The following is a 15,454-nucleotide window of genomic DNA, read 5'->3' on the forward strand; positions in this document are numbered from 1 at the left end:
ACGGAAGTTTACAACTGAAGCTTCACCTTCTGTAAGAAGCTGCCATTAAGAATGCCTGCTCTATGCTAACTGAAAACCAGAAACAGACCACAATCCTTCCCACAAGATTTGAGAGATGAAAACAAAGGCTTACCACTCTGTAAGTACCAAGAACAGAGTCCCATTCGGGCCAGATATAGAAACAGTGTCATGAATGATGACCGTCCAGTCACCTTCAATCATCCATCCATCCATTCATTCACTCATTCATTCATTCATTCATTCTCTAACCTCCCACTGCCATTCACTCTTAAAATCCCACTGTAGGAATCCCTGAGTTAATGAAATCCTGAGTGAATGTGTACTGTTTCATGTGGGCCACATCAATGACCCTAGCCCGACCCATGGGAAGTGGCAAAGCCTTCTCCCACCCCAGAATGAGGCTTGGAAGGATGGCAAAGCCCTCCTCTGGTCCATGTGAAGATGTTGATAGTTTGTGCAGAAAATGTCCACTACGGATTTCCCTCCTCCTCTGACATCACAGCCTGAAGACTGCCCACCCTGAGAGACCACTCCTATAGAGAGTAGCTAAATCTGCCTCCTGGATGCAGCCATAGCCATAAACCCTGCCACCTTGATCATATGTGTGCTCATATGTGTGCAATAACCCTGCCTTTATGTTCATCTGTAGCATCTTCCTATTCAATTCTGTAGGATAAACACACAGAGATCCCATGTGCTATGGTTTCCCCAGACCAGCCAACCCCAGTATATTTGTGTGTGTGTCCATGTGAATACACGTGTCTTCATTCCCTCTCCACACCCAGTCAGGTTAAATCCCTGAAAGCTATACAAGGATGTAGCAAGGTGGGAGCTAAGGTTAAAAAGATTACTGTCAGTTCAAAGCCAGCCAAAGCTACATAGCTCCAGTATAACCTGGGAGTGAGCCTATACCTCAATAAAACAAAATGGTAATTAACAACAACAATGAGCCATCAATACTTTACTGCTTATTTGTAAGTTTTCATCTTGTAGATTTTAGAGGTGTCAAATTTTCTCTCGTTTTTATATCCGTTCTGTTTATAAGACTCAAAATTTAGAAAAAATCAGATTTACAGCAAAGGAAAAAAACTTCTTCCAGGTTATATAGTTATTATATTTTCTCATACTCATTTTTCTAGTCTCTGATAAACATGATACTCACCTCTGGCACCTATTCTAATGTTTTACACACTCTCATTAGTGAGAGGAAGTTACATACCCAGTCTTCTGTGCTAGACCCTATTCACAGGTGTGTTACACTCTCTCCTTCATGAAACACCTTCTCTCCAGGTTGTATGAAAACCACATAGGTGCTGGTCAATGACACTCACTGGATGTGTGTCCCTTTTGGGTTTTACTTTTCACCAGGAGCATCAAGTCATGTGGTCCCTGAGTAAGACTTCCCAGGAACTGTGGCCTTGACAAAGCAGAGCCTAAGACCCCATCCTTTGTCTTATCAGGAGGCAACTGCTCTTCTAAGGGCCACAATGATGAGTTTACCTGTTTATTTTCATTTTTGCCTTTAAATTAAGAGATCTACGAAAGGGGGTAGGGTTGAACAGTGAGTAGCCACTGGAGAGTGCTTACAGCTTACAGTAAACCTGGTATTTTTCTGGATGGTCAGTAACTAAAGAGGAAACAGCTACCTCCATTGCTAGCCTCAGGAAAAATTCCTGCATGAACTAGAACCTAGGAGATGTTTATTGACTTCTCAGTGTTACAATGCCCACACTAACCTGTCTTATGTAGTCAGGTATGCATGACAAACACACACTCCTGGTTCTGGGTAGTTATCTACACACGCAGTTCTCAAGATGAGCCAGAAAGCCCTCCATACTGCTGGTTAGAGGGAGTGCCAAGGGTCCAGACTACCAGGAAAGGAAGGGTAGAAACCATAGGCTTGGGAGAAGAAAGAAATTTGGATGATGGACTTAGGACATTGAAATATTATTTTTAAAAAGCACTTTATGTCTGGCTCATCTTCACCTAATCTTAAGCCTTCCTAGAAAACAAAACAAAACAAAAAACTGTGATGTTGTTGTTGTTGTTGTTGTTGTTTTGGTGTGTCTTTCATCTGTTTTAGTTTTCTTTTGTTTTGTTTTGTTTTGTTTTGTTTGTTAAGACAGGACTGCGAGCTAGCCTCAGATTTGCTATGTAGCCAATGATGACCTGGAATTCCTGGTCATCCTATTCTAACTGCCTTTGTACTGGATTATAGGCCTGTCCAAACATTCCCAGGCAATACTCAATTTTTCTAACACCTACCTTTAGCTATTGTAAGACTGACCAGAGAAACATTCTCCACTACCATCTCTTGGGGTATCAAGCTGTGACTCCTTCCCCAAGTTCCCCACTCTCAGATGGCACACACACTATTAGGATACAACCACATGACAAGTCAGGGGTCTGATGAAGTCCCAGGTACCTGCTGATGCTCAGGACTCAGAAATGGCACTGAAGTTTCTCCTTAGGTTCTGTGAGGTGACACTGGGATCATTGAGAGACACTGGGGAAACTGATCCAGTCACTTGTCTTAGGAGCTCTTCTTCATCTGTTTGCCAACCATTTCTTGGGCAACAAGTGTATGACCAGTACTGTTCTTGGCTCTTCAAACATGTCAATAAAGGAAAAATAAAGATCCTTGCCCATGGAGAGCTCACAACCAAGCAAAGAAAGTAATAATGAACAATAAATGATGAACAAAACATACACACGGTGTTTTTATACAAGTATTAATTTCGTTTTAACTGTGATTTTTTCGCCTTTTCAAGCATATATATAACACTTTTATCACTTTTCTTCCATGATCTTCTCTTATCTCCTTTGCTGAATCCCTTTTTCTATCAAGTTCTCCTCTTACATTTCTGTCTTCTTATTTTATGGTGCCCACTACATTTAAAATTAGCATTGCTTGCATGACTATAGGTGAGGGGTTATTTGCTTGAGCCAGAGTAACTTTGCACTAGAAACAAGCAATTAGTAAATATAATTTCCTCCCCCTACAACTATTAATGGTTGTATAATGTTTATACCTTCTCAAGGAAGAGTGGGTCAGTTTTGAGCCCGCCCACATCTATGATGGACTGTTGATGGGCCCAGTCTTGTGCAGGCAGCAATGCTGCTCTGAGTTCATGCATACAGCAACCATATCATGTTCAGAAGATAATGCTTCACAGGGTTCTCCCCATCTTTTGGTCCTTACATTCTTGCTACCCTCCCACAATGTTCTTGAGACTTGGTGGTTTAGATGTGTCATTTAGAGATGAACACTGTACAGTCCATGTCCTTAGCACGTTGGCCAGTTATGAGTCTCTCATCACCCACTCCCAAAAGGCTTTTCTATCCTAGGCTGAGAGCAGCATTAACCTATGGATATGTATCATAAATTTGATAAATTGGCATGTGCTGTTCATTACTTATTGAAAGAGGAATCAAGGAGCAAGGAGGGTGCCCTTGTCCCAGACTCCAGTATGTTTATTTCAAGTGTCCTCTTGCTCTGGAGCAGGCTGGCTCCCTGGTTCTGTGACAGTAAAAAGGAAAATGGCAAAATAATTCAAAGTAAAACACCATACCTTTGAGAAGAGAAAGGATAAATCCTTTGAATAAAAACATTGCTCATAGTTGGGGATTATGCTGGTTAAGGAAAGTGGCAGATGGAGGTTCTTCTCCAAGATCCATGATTTCACTAGCCCTGGAAAGTTGGCCAGGACTCTAGCACCAGGCATAATTTCCCTTTTGTTGAGAGGGTCTTAAGTTCAATTAGAGAGCAGTTGGTTACCACCAAGGTGTGTGTACCACTATTGCACCTTATGGTTACTGTGCCATACTGGTCATTGTTGTGTTTCACAGGCATCATAGGTATGACTGTTGGTTGTCCTCTACTTTGGAAGCTTGCAGGACACCTTATGGTACCATGAAAGGTTGTCTTCAGGGAAGAGGCCTGAAGGCCAGTTCCAGCTCAGGAGCCTCCGGGCCATCTTCAGCAATAAAAACTTCTTATTATCCACCTCTTATGAGGGCACAAGGATAATAGTAATAATTTGTAAAGTTTGGGGGAAGCCTCTTGTTCAACCCTGTATTTGTTGTAATATCTGCTGTCCATCTCTAATTTTAATTTGAATCACCTCTTCTTAGCTTTTGGTTAGGCGGGCTAAAAGTTCATTCACTTTATCTTTCCAAAGAATCATCTCTTAGTTTTGTTGATATTTTTTCTCTTTCATTAATTTCTGTCCAGATGTTATTTCTTTAAATTCGTTGTTGTTGGTTTTGGCATGTTCTTGTTTTTCCAAGGCCATAAGGCATATCATTTAATATTACTTTAGGGGGAGGGAAAGAAAGAGAGAGAGGGAAAGTGAGAGAGAGAGAGAGAGAGAGAGAGAGAGAGAGAGAGAGAGAGAGCATTGTGTGGTGGTCAGAGGACAAATTTCAGGAGTCAGTTACCACCTTAGATGATGAGAGGTAGGATGAAGGATCAAGGTCAGGTGGTCAGGTTTGTGCCACAATGCTTTTACCAGCTGAGCTATCCCACGGCCTGTACAGGGGGTTGGCTCTGCATTGTCTGGCCCACCTGGAGCCTTCTGCCTGCTGTGGTGATAAAAGCCATGTAAACTGATACTTCTTGAGAGCTTCTCTGAGAAAAAGAAAGTGACATTGATAATGTAAAAGAACACCCAGGAATGAGATGTTGAACATCTGTTTATTTGCTTAACTAGAATGCCAGATCTGTATCCTTTGACTTTACTCTCCTTGAAAAAATGGTTAAAAATAATAATTTTGTGAAATACACAATATGACAACAAACTAAAACGTAAGCTTCTGGTAGAAGGCGTATTCCATTACTCTAGACCACAGCATGTAAACTGCAGCAATTATAGTCTGACAGTAAAATGAATTCCAGTTTATTAGAATGTACTATGTGTAGAGCCTACTGGTACACCGGTTTAAGAGTTAAGCTTAGAAAGTTGATCAATTGTTTGAGGTAATGATTATGAAGCACAGTTCATTTTTTCACAATTGATAAGAAAACCAATCCATTAGCATGCCATAACTGACCATTCCAATTGAGATGCCAATTAGACTTCTGTGGAATTTATAAAAATTGCCACCAGACTATATTTGAGGACATGGGAAGAGGACCCTGTCCTGAACATTAAGTGACATCATTAGAAACAGGTATTTCTACCTATAGCCTGACTTCTTCAGATTCATCCTGTGAATTTCACAATTAAATTAATCTTTCTAAATAGCAATATAATCACATTACTGTTTGGCTTAAAACTCTGAGTAACTCCTCATTGTCTAAGGATAGCTAACCCAGTTGATTATAATAATGGTTTCAGATGGTTTCAAGAATCAGTTACACTGAAACAGTAAACATGTACGCATGAAAATATACATTGTATCCCCAGAAAAGCAGATGTTTTATAGCTATCTAATGCCTTACATGGAAATGTTTTATATTTACATAAAATGTGCCTGAGAGCCAGGGGACAGCATATGAGAGTCCACCCTTTCCTTCTAGCTTGTGGGTTCTGAGGGGTTAATATAGGTCAAGCCTGGTGGAAAGCACCTCTAACCACTGAACCATCTTGTCAGTCATCTGCTTCATTTTTGTAAATAAATTATCCTTATGATTTTAAGTAAAGGGAAATAAGCCAAACATTTGATTCCATGAAATCTCTGTACATTTGGACAGCACGTCCGAATTGTTTCGTTATTACTATTTTTCTTGTATTTCTTCAGGATTCCTTTGGAAATAAGCAGGGTTGGACACTTACTTGGGTATCCAGGGAGGCAGTTTGAAGAGCAGTTTCAAACATATGGCAAAGCAAAGACGTAAAAGCATTTGGAAACGAATTTTTCCAGTCATAAACATTCTGAGTCACCCACGGAAAAGTACAAAAGAAGCATTTACAGCTCTCTGGTGGTGATTTTATTTAAGATGGGAAAACGTTAGTAGTCATTTTTCTTGTGCTTTATTTATGACCTTTCCTCCTTTCTATAAAAGAGCATTTTAATGAGAACATAGCTGAGACTGAAGGAAGGCTTATTTGTAGGTGTGATACTATTCCAACCTGTTTTCACTGTCCCAGTGTTCAGTGTCGGGGTAATCGGGACGGTTTTCTTCAGAACTCTTGACAAACTGCATTCTAATTCATAGAATCTTAAATATCTCAAATTGTTCATGTTTTCATACATTTCATTCTGCCCCTCTCTGAAATGAATTGGAGTAAGAAAACATATCCCACATAACCCTGGGAATGACCAGTGTGTAAAGACCCTGCGTTTCTTACTGCGTTTCAGACTATGTGGTGATGGCTTCCTTCAAACCCTGCCAGGGGTCCCAGTTGCAGCATCACAACGCTTAAATGACCTGACCATTGTGAGGTGACTTTTTCTTTTTTTCTTTTTTCTTTTTTTAAACATATGAATCTGTTTAATTAGGTTGTAAGCAATTTAGAACACCAGTTTGTGAGGATACATCCCGTTTGTCAGGGAGAACTGAGATCACAGGTAGCCCTGGAGCTGAAGAACAGCTTTAATCTTTGGCAAAATCTGTGAGTACACAGCTTTCTGATCAGCCTTTCGCTGCTCTGTAATCTCGTATTTCTCCTTCTCTGTGTCGAAGATCTCGCCCTTCTGATACCTGGGCTTGCACAGCTGCTTCTTGAAGTAAGGTGTTTGGGAATTTTAACCTCGCTGAGAGGTTTTGTAGAGGTGGCGATAAGAAACTTCTGATGTGTTCTGCGCAGAGGAACTCTGTTGCTAGCCAGAGGTCCAGTCACAAGTAGCAAGCCACTGCCCAGCTGCTTCAGGAAAACCACCCTCTTGCCTCTGTGGCGCCCGGTGAGGATGATCAGGACAGTCCTGGGAGTGATACTGGAGTGCAGCCTCCTCACGTGCTGACTGAAGGGCTTTTTGCCGTGGCTCAGCAGCTTCCAAGGCACATCTTCCGTAGGATAATACCTAGGCATTTTTCGAAGCTTCGCCACCCGGGTGCCACCATTCTTGTCCCCACCAACTGTTTTTGTGACAGTAGCAAGGACCTTTTTCTTTTTCTTCTTCTTTTCAACCTTGGCCTTGGCAGCTGAGTATTTCCTTTTGTACAAGGCCTTTCTGGAATACATAGCTGATCAGAAGTACCTGCCAATTCTTCTAACCAGGACAGGGTTCCGGCTGCAATGGGGCTTCGCCTTCTTGAGATTTTTTTACTCTTTGATCTACCCTTTTTAGCTGCACCAGCAGCCCGGGGACCAAAGGCAGCAGCATCACCGCCAGCCTTCTTGTCTCCAGGTTTCTTTTCCTTTGTATCAGGCTTCTCCGCCTTTTCACCCGCCATCTAGTGATGTCAAAATAATCAATAAAGGCATTTCATCAGTCATTTGTAACAAGCCGGTATCAAAACCACCCTCTGCCGCTTGCCACTCCTCTTCCAAACACAACATGGTATCTAGCACCATTAGATTTTTTTTTTTTTTTTTTTTTTTGCTAAAAATGTTGTGGTTTGCTATCTTAATCTTCCGTTTTGTGACTCAGAAAACCAAAGAGAATCTTTGGTAGTGTCTACACAGCAAAAAAGCCCAGAACCTCGAGGCTCCCACTTTAAGACATCTTTTCCCTTCTGACTGTGCGACCCACGTCAGTGCTGGCAGCCTACAGACGCGGGTTGCTCTAGCACGGGACACTGTGAGAGGCCCAGGGGAACGGGCCTGCGAGTATTTTTTTATTCAAGCAATATTATTGTCCATATAAGAAAGGATTGGGTTTGAATAGTCGATTTTAATCTCTAGCACTATGTTTTGAGGCAAAGAATCTTTCTGTACATTAATAACAATTAATAAAGTGAGTTTATACACACATTTATGAGTAATTCTCAGATGACTGTAGATGCTTTTTAACCTAATGGATACAAAAAGCAACCCTTTCACTTAAGGCTCAAGAGAAATGGTGGAAGGAGAGAACAGAAAATTTGTAAGAGTCAGAGGACCAGGCCTCATGCTGCATGATATGACCTTCTGGACATGACAGAGGGGTTGCAGCCATGACATCTGAGCCATATGCTTACCTAAATGTTTCTTTAAAATAACAAGATGAGGGCTGAAGAAATGGCTTTGTTAGTAAACAGCTTGCCTTGCAAGCTTAAGGATCTGAGTTCAAATCCTCATCATCCATGTAAAACTTGGATGAGATGGCTCGCCTATAATCTCGACCCTGAGGAGATGGAGAGAAAAAGATGCCAGCCTGGCTGAGTGCATGCAGTGAAAATTCCCTAAGAGATCCTGTTTCAAGGGTGGAAATCAATTAAGGAAGATAACCAGGGTTGACCTCTGGCGTTCTTGCTCTCACTCTCACTCTCGCTCTCTGTTGCATGCACACACTAGTAAAGTGTCATCCTTTACTGATCTTCTGGTAGTTCCTGCCTCATGTACCCCATCAGTTACTCTCAAGTGGAATGTTACCCCAGTTTAAATGTGTCCCCCCCGAAGTTCATGTTGAATACACTCCTCTGTGGGGCAGTCCGAAGCAGGCACAGCCTTTCTGGAAACCCTTAAGTCATCAGGCTTCACCTCATGAATGAGATTGATTCCCTATTAAAGAGTCTCTGGTGTATGATCTGGCCTTCTGTTCCTTCTGTCATATAAGAAGGTAGCAAGAAGGAAACCAGAGAGTCAGCCCTTATTGCACAGAAAACCTGGGGACCTTGATTTTTGAGCCTCTTAACTTCTAAAACCACAAAAAATAATATTACTTGTAAGTTACCCATTAAAAGTGGTTTTTTTTTACAGCATCAAAGAAAATATCCATTACGCCTGTTAGCAGAGGCAAGCGAAGGGAGAGGCGGTCTAAGAACAGCTATTTTTAAAATAGATGTATTTATTTAATTTGTATGTATGACTGCTCTATCTGCAAGTACACCTACCAGAAGAAGGCATCAGATCCCATTACAGATGGTTGTGAGCCACCATTTTGGTTGCTGAAGATTAAACTCAGGACCTCTGGAAGAACAGACAGTGCTTTTAACCACTGAGCCATCTCTCCAGCCCCCAAGAACAACTATTTTGATTGAAGCCAATTGCTGCCCAGTTTATCATGACAGTTTTCCTGCCCCTCCAAGCAGCAATGTGTGTTGGTACTAGCAGAAAATGTAAGTTCTTAATTATAGGTTGTTAGTTCTGTTTACTCTAGAACCCCTCCTATCTAGAGACTTCTCTGTTAACAATTATCTGCACGACCCCGATTTTTTTTCTTTCTCTGTCATCATAATTTTTCATTTTAGTTTAGTATATAAAGTGTTTCATTATGACATTTCCATGCATCCATATCACCATAGATTGCTTGTGACTCAAATTATAAAATAGACTCATTGTAGGCTCTGCCACAGCCTCCACCAGCTAGCTGGAACAGTCACTTGCTTTGGTTTGTGCAGACCCATTTGATGGTGTTGGCTGAACTGTGTTTAAAACCGATGGAAACTCTTTCCTGCCGAGTTCCCCTGCCTTAAGGAATCTGTGTCTTCAGCTACTCTGGCTAGAGCAAGTTTCCTTGAGCCTCTCAGCATTGGTGGATGGATTTATGGCCACCCCTAGAGTCACTGTTTAAGCAGTTAAATGCTATACAATGTCACAAAAACTACAGAAATTGGTGCTACATGGAAACGTTCAGTAGAACAGTTCATTCAGAAAGGGGCGTCCCTTTATTTTTGGAGCTCTCTGGCTTCTGTTTCCCTTCCGTATTAATTAAACATGCATGTTGACAACCTAAGCATGTTTTTTTTCAGACAGTATTTTAGTAAAAAGGTTGTTTTAAATTTGCAGTTTCTTGTCTCAGTCACCTACAACCTGGGCATCGAAAGCGTTTTCCGAGTGAATATGGAAAGTCTTAAGGAATCCCGTTTCCTTATTCCTAACTTTCACACGTAAGGCATCTTTGAAGCAGCTCCTCCTGAGAATTTAACTGTGTCCAAGAAGGCTTGCCAATTTTCCTCTCCCACCTTTCCTTCCACTGCACAGACGTGTGCTGAGTGGCTCAGTCATTCGGTCTTTAATATGTACATTGTGCCAGGGTGTGAAAACATCTGTGAGTGCCAAGCATCGTCAGAGCTCTAAGCTATTGCTGTCAGGGAAGCCTCATTAAACGAAACTGTAAATCCACCACAGGACTCTGTTTAGTTCTCTCTGCTATATATGTTTCTGTGCCTGGTGTTAGAAACAGTACTCACAACCTCCTGTTGTGGTTTCCTGAATTCGCACCTGCGTCCAGCAGAACCAGCACGTTTCTTTCCCTTCATCTTACCACAGTGAGGGAATTCTGAGGGAGAGGGCGGTGATGGGGAATGTGTACCCAAAGCGATGTTTCTTCATTTTATCGAGTGCGCTCTCTGGTGTTTGAATCCCAGCCTCCGCTGATCTTATCCTTCTTCCTGTTTCAGCCATTAGCATCTAAGATCTCAGGCTAGACTTTGCCTTTTGTCATAACTACGATACCTCTACAGTCTATGCCACCACAGGCAACCCTCCAGTAATGGAACCTTGGAAAAGGTTATTATCACGCCACGAACGGAAACCAGCTGCCGGACTTGGGCACACACTATTCTTCCTCTCACATACTGAGGACTTCTGTCCTTTCCACATGGACAGATGCGCAGAGGAGAAGCTTACCTTCACATCATCGTTCTGGAGGTTCTGGTATGTGGTACTTTGGCCACGCAACCTTGGGCCTTCACCAACAGAGCGCAACATGGCAGAAGCGTGTGGTACAGTAGAAATATTCACCTTGCCAAGACAAAAACAACAGGAAAGGAGAAAAAGTTGGAGTTGTACAATCCCTTTTAGGGGAAAGCCACAGTGACCTAACACCAGGCCTTTTTCCTAGTGGTTCTGCAGCCTCCCAATAGCACCACCCGGGGACACAGTCTCTCAATACATGGACCTTTGGAAGATAATATATAAACATTCTAGTCTTTTCATATCTTTTCGTGCAACTCCTCTGAAAACTACCACCCCTATCTTCCCTCATCTTAACGGGAAGTTCTCCAAGAACCAGAGGACTTTTGGAGCCTTTCCCTCCACCTTTGCATAGGTCCCAGGGGTCAAACTTGAGTTGTCAGACCTGAGCCACAAGTGCCTTTATCTATTGAGCCATCTCACTGGCCCATTCCAATTTTCCAGTTTAATTTGGAAACTAGATTAAGTTTTTTTCCGAAATAATACTAAATTATGGAGGTTATTTTTTCAATTAGATCACTGAAGAACAAGTACCTGATTTATGACCAGCTTAAAATAGGTCTTTCTCTTTATTTCTGTCTTTTGGAGATAGTGAATAAATACATGGAGAAGTTCTTTTGTTTTCTTAAAAGACCAATTCAAGAATTTGCTTATTGCTCTGGTTTTGTAGATGCCAGTCCTTAATTAATTAACTATAAATCCTGTCACTTAACACATAACACCTGTCTTTTTTAAGGTGGCCCTTTAGATGCTGTAAAATTACAGGGTTGGCATTTGTTCCTCATGACCGCTCCTTAAATGTTGGAGGCTAAAGGTTCGTCTTTCTCTTGCCTTCATTCACTCACCTTTCTCTGGGAAGTGTTAAAGAGTGAGAGACAGGTGGTGAGGATGCCACAGTTTCCATTGTATCCAGGAAAGTCTTTCTTGGTCACCAGCAATGCTCTTGCAGGGAAAGAAAACCATTTTCAAACCATTTTCCCATATTTGCAAGATTTTTTGAGATAGGGTTTCACTATGCAACCCCGAGTAGCCTAAAATTCAATACATAGACTCGGCTAGCTTTGAACTCATGGAGTTCCACCTGTCTCCTGACTGATGGAATTAAAAATATGTAGCAGCATGTCAGCATTCAATTTGCCAATTAAAAACAAAAAAAAATTGCTTGATTTTTTTAATTAATTATTTTATTTATTTACACCTCAAATGTTGCTCCCTCCTCACGGTCTCCCCTTGAATAATTCTTCCGTATCTCCTCTCCCCTTTGCCTCTGAGAAGGTCCTCATCCTGGAGCATCAAGTCTCTAAAGAATTGAGCACATCCTTTCTCACAGAGGCCAGACAAGACAGCCCTCTGCTACATATGTGCTGGGGGGCTCAGACCAGCCCATGTATGCTCCTTGATTGATGGCTCAGTCTCTGAGAACTCCACGAGGTCCAGGTTACTTGACACTATCGTTCTCTCTATGGGGTTGCCATCTCCTTTAGTTCCTTCATTCTTTGCCCAAACTCTTCCATAGGGGTCCCTGACCTCTGTCAATGCTTGGCTGTGAGTACCTGCATCTATGTCAGTCAGCTGCTGGTAGAGCCTCTCAGAGGATCCTGTCTGCAAGCACAACATAGCATCAGTAATAGTGTCAGGGAATGGTGCCAGTTCATGGGATGAATCCCAAATTGGGATGGTCACTGGACGGCCTTTCCTTCAGTCTCTGCTCCATTTTTTGTCCATGTGTTTCTTTTAGAGCAATTTTGGGCTGAAAGTTTTGTAGGTGGGTTGGTGTCCCCATCCCTCCAGTGGGGGTCCTGTAAGACTTCTAGAGGTGGTCTCTTCAGATTCTATATCCCCAGTGTTGGGTATTTTGGCTAAGGTCACCCACACTGAGTCCTGGGAGCCTCCCCTATCCCAGGTGTCTGGACTTTCTAGAGGTTCCTCCCAACCCCCACCCCTGGTACAACCCCCACCTCTGGCACAACCCCCACTCCTAGCACAACCCCCACCCCTGGCAGCTGGGGATTTCCATTCATTCTCCTGGCACTGGGCCTCACTGCTGTCTCCTTTCATACCTGATCCTGACCCTTTCCCCCCCCCCTCTCTCTCTCTCTCTCCCTCCCTCCCTCCCTCCCTCCCTCCCTCCCTCCCTCCCTCCCTCTACCTCCCAGGATTATTTAGTTCCCCCTTCTAAGTGGTATGTAAGCATCCTCACTTGGACCTTCCCTCTTGTTTAACTTCTTTGAGTCTGTGGGGCATATCATGGGTATTCTGTACTTTTTGGCTAATATCTACTTTTCAGTGAGCACATACCATGCATGTTCTTTTTGGGTCTGGGTTACCTCACTCATACTATTCAGCTTTTAAAAACATCATGAACATTACATGCAAATGGATGGATACTAAATTTAAAGACAAATGTGAATATAAACTACGACTTCTGCAGAACTGCCTCCTAAAACATACATTATCTTTTTTGTCTCCCTAACCCCTTGAATATGTAGTTATTTTTTTTAAAAAAGCCAATTTTTTTCTTATGGGTGTTTGGTTATATCCCACTATAAAAATAATAGCTCTGCTATCAGAATTCTTTGTTGCACAAAAAAACACTATATTTCTCAATAAAGATACAAGATTTGTATAGAATTTATATAAAATAGATTTTATATAAAATACAAAATCACTCACTTATACTATGAAGCTAGAAACTAGAAAGTCTTGTCTTGAGAAAAGTAATTTGATGGAGATGTAGGAGGAGCTAAGGTGGGAGGAGTTAGCAGAGGAAGAGGAGGAGTAAAGAAGAGAAGAGAAAAAAGGAAGAGAAGGAGCTAGGAGAGAGAGAGACAGAGAAGAGATGTAGGAGGATGGAAAGCCAGGCAGGTATGCAGAGCGGTGCGGGTAACTACTTTTATTTAGGTTAGCTAATTGGGAAACAACTCTCTGTGTGGGTATATTGTTATTGAGCATTACCAAACATATAAAGCCTTTGATTAATCTATAAGAATTAGAGTCTCATTCTCTTACTGGGCCCACATGGATGGTGGAGTGGTCTGGGCAATGCCCTGCCTTGTGAAGACAGCATGGAAGATTGGCAGAGCCATCTCTCATGGGGACATCTCTTGGGTGTCAGAGCTGGTGTTTCTGGCAGGCTGGTTCTAGCTGCAGTGCACACGTGGCCTCCGGCCGAGAAACATGGCGGCTGAGCTAGGCAGAGTCGCTGCAGTTTAGATAGTTGGCTTTAACCAGAGGCCGAGATTAATTAATTACCGCAACATGGAGATTAATCTTTGAATTACCAATCAACACTTTAATTTTAAAAAGGAAAAGCTCTACTTCTTTATCCTCCAAAGAGCTGAGTTATAAAGCCAATTGGCAAACACTTCAGGACCATAAAATAGTGAGCTACGTGACTATGGAAAACCCTGTGAGGCCAATTTAACATGTGTGCAGACCAGAATGACAGAGCTGCTTGAAACGGGTATAGTTTATCTTGACTTGAGCAGAACCATGGTAGGAATTGAAACCATGACCCTAAAAAACAGTCTGGTGTGCTATGTCAGCCCCTTCTTCAGCCAGCTGCTGGTCAGATGGTTCTTCCACTTTCTAAACATACCACTTCTTCCCATTATGGGAAGGTTATTGGAGACAGCTCACAGCCACAATTTGGTGGCATACCAAAGAGGGAGGGTGACCATGTTTCAGATCAGGCCACTGTCTACAAAGCCAAATACAGCTCACATAGAACCATTTGTGGTCTGTCTACAGGGGCAAAGAAAATATTGCTGTAGTAACAGACCCAGTACAGAAACATCGTTCATCAAGACCTGCATACACCCTGCACATGCCTGCGCCACCCCCAGAGGCTGCTTCAGGAATGGTAGTGATCAGGGAGATGGTCTCCAGGGGGGGAAAAAGTCATTAAAAACATTATGGACCTGGAAGTCAAATATTATATAGGTTTTGTGTTGAATATAGGTGATTTCCCCCATATTTGGTGGTCATATTGATGGATATTTGTTATTTCCTCTGAGGAGAAGACTGGTTTTGGATTAGCTAAAAAGAAAAGTAGAATCCATTTTAATTCAACTTAGCAATAAGATTTATGTTTATAAAGTGACCCAAGTATTAATAAAAAAAAGCTCACATTAATAAATTAAAGAGTGTATAGCCTGGATAAAGAAGATGGTCATGAGAGGGAACACAGACGGTGATCTATTAGAAATGCATACTATTGTCTAAAGGCAGAAATGAGTCTCATTTAAGTGAGAAGTGCATTGCGGACAAGGATACAGCGGAGAAATTACTGTCAACTGTGCTGTGAATACTAGTCTTGTATGTAATTCATGAGAAACATGAAACATTTAGAATTCATGAGGATGAATAAAAATGATGAAGAGTTTGAAACTAGGTGACACAAAGACAGGTCAAGTAGATGTGACCGTGACCGTCGTCCAGTAGAAGATAAAAGAGGGGTATAACCACAGCCTGCTAACTCTCAAAGGGACAGGATGCAGATGGGGACCAGCTGTCCTCCATCCCGAAATGCAAGATGAGCCAGAGGAAATGGCTCCAACCTTCAGCAACCTTCAGCCTGGGAGATTTGGGTTAGATATGAAGAACAGCTTCCTCGGAACACGTTGTAAAATACTGAGCAAATTCCTGAGCGACACTGTAGACGGTCCTTCCCTGGTTCTCGTTTGAGAACATAATGTGCTTTGGGAACA

At 42.1% G+C, this 15,454-nt stretch overlaps 1 pseudogene; it reads right to left on the reverse strand.

The window, feature by feature from the left end:
* Window positions 1-6,477: 6,477 nt before the first annotated feature.
* Window positions 6,478-7,360, reverse strand: LOC114614732 (annotated as a pseudogene).
* Between the last annotated feature and the right edge of the window lie 8,094 nt (window positions 7,361-15,454).

The sequence above is a fragment of the Grammomys surdaster genome, unplaced genomic scaffold (assembly GCF_004785775.1).
Source record: "Grammomys surdaster isolate TR1022 unplaced genomic scaffold, NIH_TR_1.0 126531, whole genome shotgun sequence".
NCBI lineage: Eukaryota > Metazoa > Chordata > Mammalia > Rodentia > Muridae > Grammomys > Grammomys surdaster.